We start from the raw sequence: 5,367 nt of genomic DNA, 5'->3' as shown, positions 1-5,367 counted from the left end.
TCCTGGAGCCTTAGCTAGAAGTGCTATGGGCTCCAGGTGAACTGGACCAGTGATCTATGTTCTTAGTCTGCTTACAGAAAAAAAAAAAGTCTTGAAACTTATGAATTAGTTCAGCAATAAGTTGGAACAAATGCCTGAGGGAGTGTGCGCTCACCAGAGAGAGAGACAGACACAGTGAGAAGGAAAGTAAGAAATCACCCCTCAGGGGGCCGGCAGGTAGCGTGATGCTTAAGGCTGAGTACTGTTTCTGTGGAGACTCTGAGTGTGACAGCTCTGGTAGGTCCAGGAAGGGTCATCCTGGAGCCTTAGCTAGAAGTGCTATGGGCTCCAGGTGAACTGGACCAGTGATCTATGTTCTTAGTCTGCTTACAGAAAAAAAAAAAGTCTTGAAACTTATGAATTAGTTCAGCAATAAGTTGGAACAAATGCCTGAGGGAGTGTGCGCTCACCAGAGAGAGAGACAGACACAGTGAGAAGGAAAGTAAGAAATCACCCCTCAGGGGGCCGGCAGGTAGCGTGATGTTTAAGGGCGCTGGACTCCCACATGGCTGACCTCAGTTGGGGTCCTGGACCTGGTGGCTTGCTTTCTCACTTTCTCTGTCGTGCGCTCGCTCTCTCTCTCTCTCTCTCTCTCTCTCTCACTCTGTCCCTGTCTGATCAAATTAAAATATATAAACAAATGGATAAATAAAGCTAAATAAAATAAATTTTAAAAAAGAAATCAGCCCTCAGGGGAGATGGCCATGCTGCAGTCCCCCTGGAATCTTGGGCATGCATGCACATACACCTGGTATGAGTTTGAAGTCACTGAGTCCAGGACTCAAACTGTGGTCAGCCATGTGGGAGTCCAGTGATGTAACCACTATGCCATTTGCTGGCCCTGACTTTCAGTTATCTTTGATTTGTCTAAGGAAAAAGAATCCAGGGGGCAAATGTGGGAAAAAGGCAGGAGGATAGAAATGATATATTTGTCCATGAAGGATATATAGATTTTCATCTGCTTTGTTCATTGATATATTTTAAGTACTTAGAGATGTTCCTATTACATTGTAGGTGTTCAACAAATATTTGTTGAATAAGCAAATGAAACTACCAACTATATACATTATAATGTCTGGTATGTTCTAATTACCAATTAAGGAGGCGAATATTCATAGAATGAAATAAGCAAAGGAAAAATTATAGGAAGTGAAGTGAAATAAGGGAGGCGTGTAGGTGCATACCTCCCTAAAAACAGAACAGTTCATGTATTTTCTTATGAGCCATAGTGCAGAATTTGGATTTTAATCTAAGCATGGTGGGAATCATTTGGAGGGTGTCAAGCAGTTGAATGACATAATATCAATAGCTAATATGAATGGTTTACTGCTTTGGGTGTAACAACTCAAGCAATCTTCAAGCATGTTGTTCTAGTCTGTTTTATTGCTAATAACGGGAAATACCTGAAACTAGGTCATTTATAAAAATAAGGTTTATTCAGCTCACAGTTTAGTGGTCTAGGGGCCACATATGGTGGGGCTCTTGCAGAGCCCTTAGGCATCACACCACATCACAAAGGAAAGAGCAGAGCATCCCTGTCACATGCGTATCTTTGTCTCATTCCCTCTCCCATCATGAGTCAATCATAGAAGCCCCATCCTAATCACTTAATCATTCCCAAAGGCACTGTCTTTCAACACTGTGAAGGTATTAAATTTCCTCTTAATGTCTTCCCAATACAGCTAATTTCTAACACACGAACTTTGGGGGAGATACCTAATCCACAGTACATGTTTATAATGTAGCTACACAGGTTGCCCCTCATGTGTATGGGTAGGTACTCGCCAAACACTAAAATTCTAGACCTTTCTCCATACTCACACTTACATATTTCATGTCCTCTTTCCTGGGGCCTCCCTTAGGGTAAATTTGATACTTGAATCTGTGCTGAGGTTCCAGTGTGTTTGTGTTTATGCCTGGTTCATACCAGGCAGGGTTTACATTTAGAAAACAGAAAATCCAAAATTCATGATCCTAAAGGGCACATTGGAACCATCTGATGAAAGGTGGCCTGCCTCAACACTGCAAAAGATTTCTTCTCCTTATCAACAAGGTTGTAAGGTCCATACAACATCAATTAATCAATTATCAAACTTTTAAAAATTAGGATAAAATTTACCATAAAAATTGAGCCATTTGTAAGTGTATTGTTCAGCGGCATTACATATAACACATTGTTGTGCAGTCATCTCTATCATTCATTCATCTTTAGAACTTCTTAATTTTCCCCAACTGAAAGTTTTCACCCATGACACAATTATTCCCCATTCCTCCCTCCCCTCAGCCCTTGGCAACTTCCATTCTACTTTCTGTTTCTATGAATTTGGCTACTCTAGGTGCCTCATTGTTCTAGTACATTCTGTTGCTAATAACAAAAGGTAGTTGAAACTGGGTAATTGATAAACATAGAGGTTTATTCAGCTCGTGCTTTGGAAATCCAAGTTCCGGGGCCAAATATGGTAGATGTCTCAGAGAAGTCTGAGGCATCACATCATGAGGGCAAGAGCAGAGCATCTATGTTCACGAGTGTACTTCTATATGTCTCAGTTCTCCTTCTTATAAACCCGATGGGACTCAATCATGGGGACCCCACCTTGATGACTTTAATCCTAATCTCCTCCCAAAGGCTCTACCTTTCAAAACCATAATCAAATTAAGAGTTAATCCTCTAAATTCTGTCACAACCAAATCTCAACACATGAATTTTAGGGAGGCATTTAAAACAATAGCACTCATGTAAGTGGAATCATGAAGTATTTGCCTTTTTGTGACTGGATTATTGTATTTAGTATAATGTCTTCAAGGGTTATCCATGCTGTAACAAGTGTCAACATTTCCTTCCTTTTAAAGGCTAAATAATATTCCAGTGTATGTATATATCATATTTTGTTTATAATTGGCTATTGTGAATGATCATGGAGGTATGAACATGGAGGTACAAATGTCTGTTCCAGTCCTTGCTTTAAATTCTTTTGTGCATGTACCTATCAGAGGAATTGTGGGATCAATTTCTTTTTTCTTAAATTTATTTTATACATTCAATCACTATACATCACTACAACTTGTAAAGTGAATTCACCTAACATGCATACACTTCATACTAGTCCAATTGACTATACCATACACTTTTTTTTTTTGAGAGGTTTTTGCTATAGGGCACATGTGCTCACCAGACAGACAGAAAGAGACAGAGAGACAGAAAGCAGGAAATCAATCCCCAGGGGGGATGATCATGCCGCAGTCCCTTCTCCTCCATTCTCCTCTCGGGATCTTGGGCACGCATGCACACGCGCCTGGCGTGAGTTTTAAGCCACCGGGTCCGGGACTTGAACCGCGGTTGACTACGAGGGAGTCCAGCGACATGGCCATTACGCTAACTGCTGGTACCTATACCATACACTTTATCATCAACAGATAATCATCCATTTCTGTGTCCCATAAATATCTTACCTCTCTATTTTTTCCTTTATTCCTTTCCTCTCACTCTCCCCTACTCTCACCCTTTTCTCACACTGTCTCTAGTATCTGTAACCATTTTCCGTGCCTCTATATACATTAATCTCTCAGTTTCTACCATGGAGTGTGGAGAGTTGGTATATATTAAGTGGAGACATACAACATCTCTCTTTCACAGCCTGGCTTGCTTCACTCAGCAGAAAATTTCCCATATTTGTCTACTTTCTATCAAATGCCAGGGTCTTGTTTTTTTTTTTTAATGGCTGAGTAGTATTCCATGGAGCATATGTGCCACACTTTTCTAATTTTAATTGTTTTCAAGGAACTACCATACTGTTTTACACAGCAGTTGTACCATTTTACATTCCCATCAATAATATATAAGAGTTCCAATTTCTCCATACCCTTTCCAACATTTATTACCTTCTGGGTATTTTGTGTGTTTGTTTTGTTTGTTTGTTTGTTTTAAAATAACAGGACATCCTAATAGGTGTGACATGGTCTCTCATTGTGGTTTCAGTTTGATTTACATGTCCCTAATGATTAGTGATGTTGATCATCTTTTCATGTGCTTATTGGCCATTTGTGTATCTTATATGGAAAAATGTATATTCAAGCCCTTTTCCTACTTTTCAATTGTGTTGTCTATTTCTCACTTGTTTCCCAAGCTTTTAAAAAATCTTGGGAACTTTTGATCAAATGAAGTATTCAGGTGATATCAATGCTTAATTGATTAAGCTACGGGCACAGTAGGGAAGAATATGAAGGCCGCCTCTTCATCCTTTTTTCCCCTTTCTTTTTAAAAAGTATTTTATTATTTCTTTCTTATGTCTAATTGTTGTATACATCTCTTCATTCTTTAATTCCAAGGCAGTTTCTGCAAGTGCTCCTAGAAACCCCAATGTTGTTTCTTAGCTTTTTGGGAAAACTACTGTCCCCTTGGCATTTAGAAAGGGATCTATGCTTCAGAACTTCTGAGGAGACATAGATGTGCACAAAGAAAGGCTCACCTCTCTGTTTCACCAGACTCAAATATTGACCATGACAAGAGAAATGTGGTGCTTTTCACTGGAGCATGTTAGTGTGGCTTTGTCACTTAGTTCCCAAAGACAGACTCAGCTATTGATTCTTCTACATATCAAGGGAAACTCATAAATTATTGGGGAAATGTCAACAAAAATGAAGAAAATGACAGAAACTCTTCCAGACCCAGAGGAAGATATTATTTGCAAATTCATGTCTCCCAGTACCAGGAAAATTCCCACAGGCAGTAGAAATTCGTGAGAGCAAATAAGCCACTGATCATATTGCTATTTATCACAGCTGCTCAATTCTGTTTCAGCCTTCAGACCTTTTGGAATCAGGAGAATTTTTTAAAGTGGGTATTTTTAGGGCTTTTTTAGTTTAAAAAGTAAAGTTCTGGCAAAAGATTTATAATTTGGGGAGCTAATAGTTGACCTTCGATCAAGTGATTAAGACCTACCTCCCTTTTAGAGTCTTATTCCCTATTTTGAGTGACACCTCCTCCCTGAGATTTTCATGTTGCCTTTAGCCTGTGTGGAGTCCCTGTACCCCTTCCTTGCTGGAATTCTCTACCCTCTGTCATCTTTTTTTTTTTTGGAGAGGTTTTTGCTATAGGGTGTGGGCACTCGCCAGACAGACAGAGAGAGAGAGACAGAAAGCGAGAAATCACCCCCCAGGGGGGATGGTCATGCCGCAATCCCTTCTCCTCCATTCTCCTCTCAGGATCTTGGGCACGCACGCACACGCGCCCAGTGTGAGTTTTACGCCACCGGGTCTGGGACGCGAACCGTGGTTGACTACGTGGGAGTCCAGTGACATAGCCATTACGCTAACTGCTGGTTCCCTATA

At 40.3% G+C, this 5,367-nt stretch overlaps 1 pseudogene; it reads left to right on the top strand.

The window, feature by feature from the left end:
- The first annotated feature begins 224 nt into the window (after nucleotides 1–224).
- The window catches only part of LOC102496829 (ras-related protein Rab-7a pseudogene), a 43,831-nt pseudogene continuing 38,688 nt past the window's right edge, over nucleotides 225–5,367 (top strand).

Source organism: Tupaia chinensis, unplaced genomic scaffold (genome assembly GCF_000334495.1).
Source record: "Tupaia chinensis unplaced genomic scaffold, TupChi_1.0 Scaffold144058_1, whole genome shotgun sequence".
Taxonomy (NCBI): domain Eukaryota; kingdom Metazoa; phylum Chordata; class Mammalia; order Scandentia; family Tupaiidae; genus Tupaia; species Tupaia belangeri.
The sequence above is the reverse complement of the archived record's forward strand: the minus strand, read 5'-3'. Positions and strand labels throughout refer to the sequence as shown.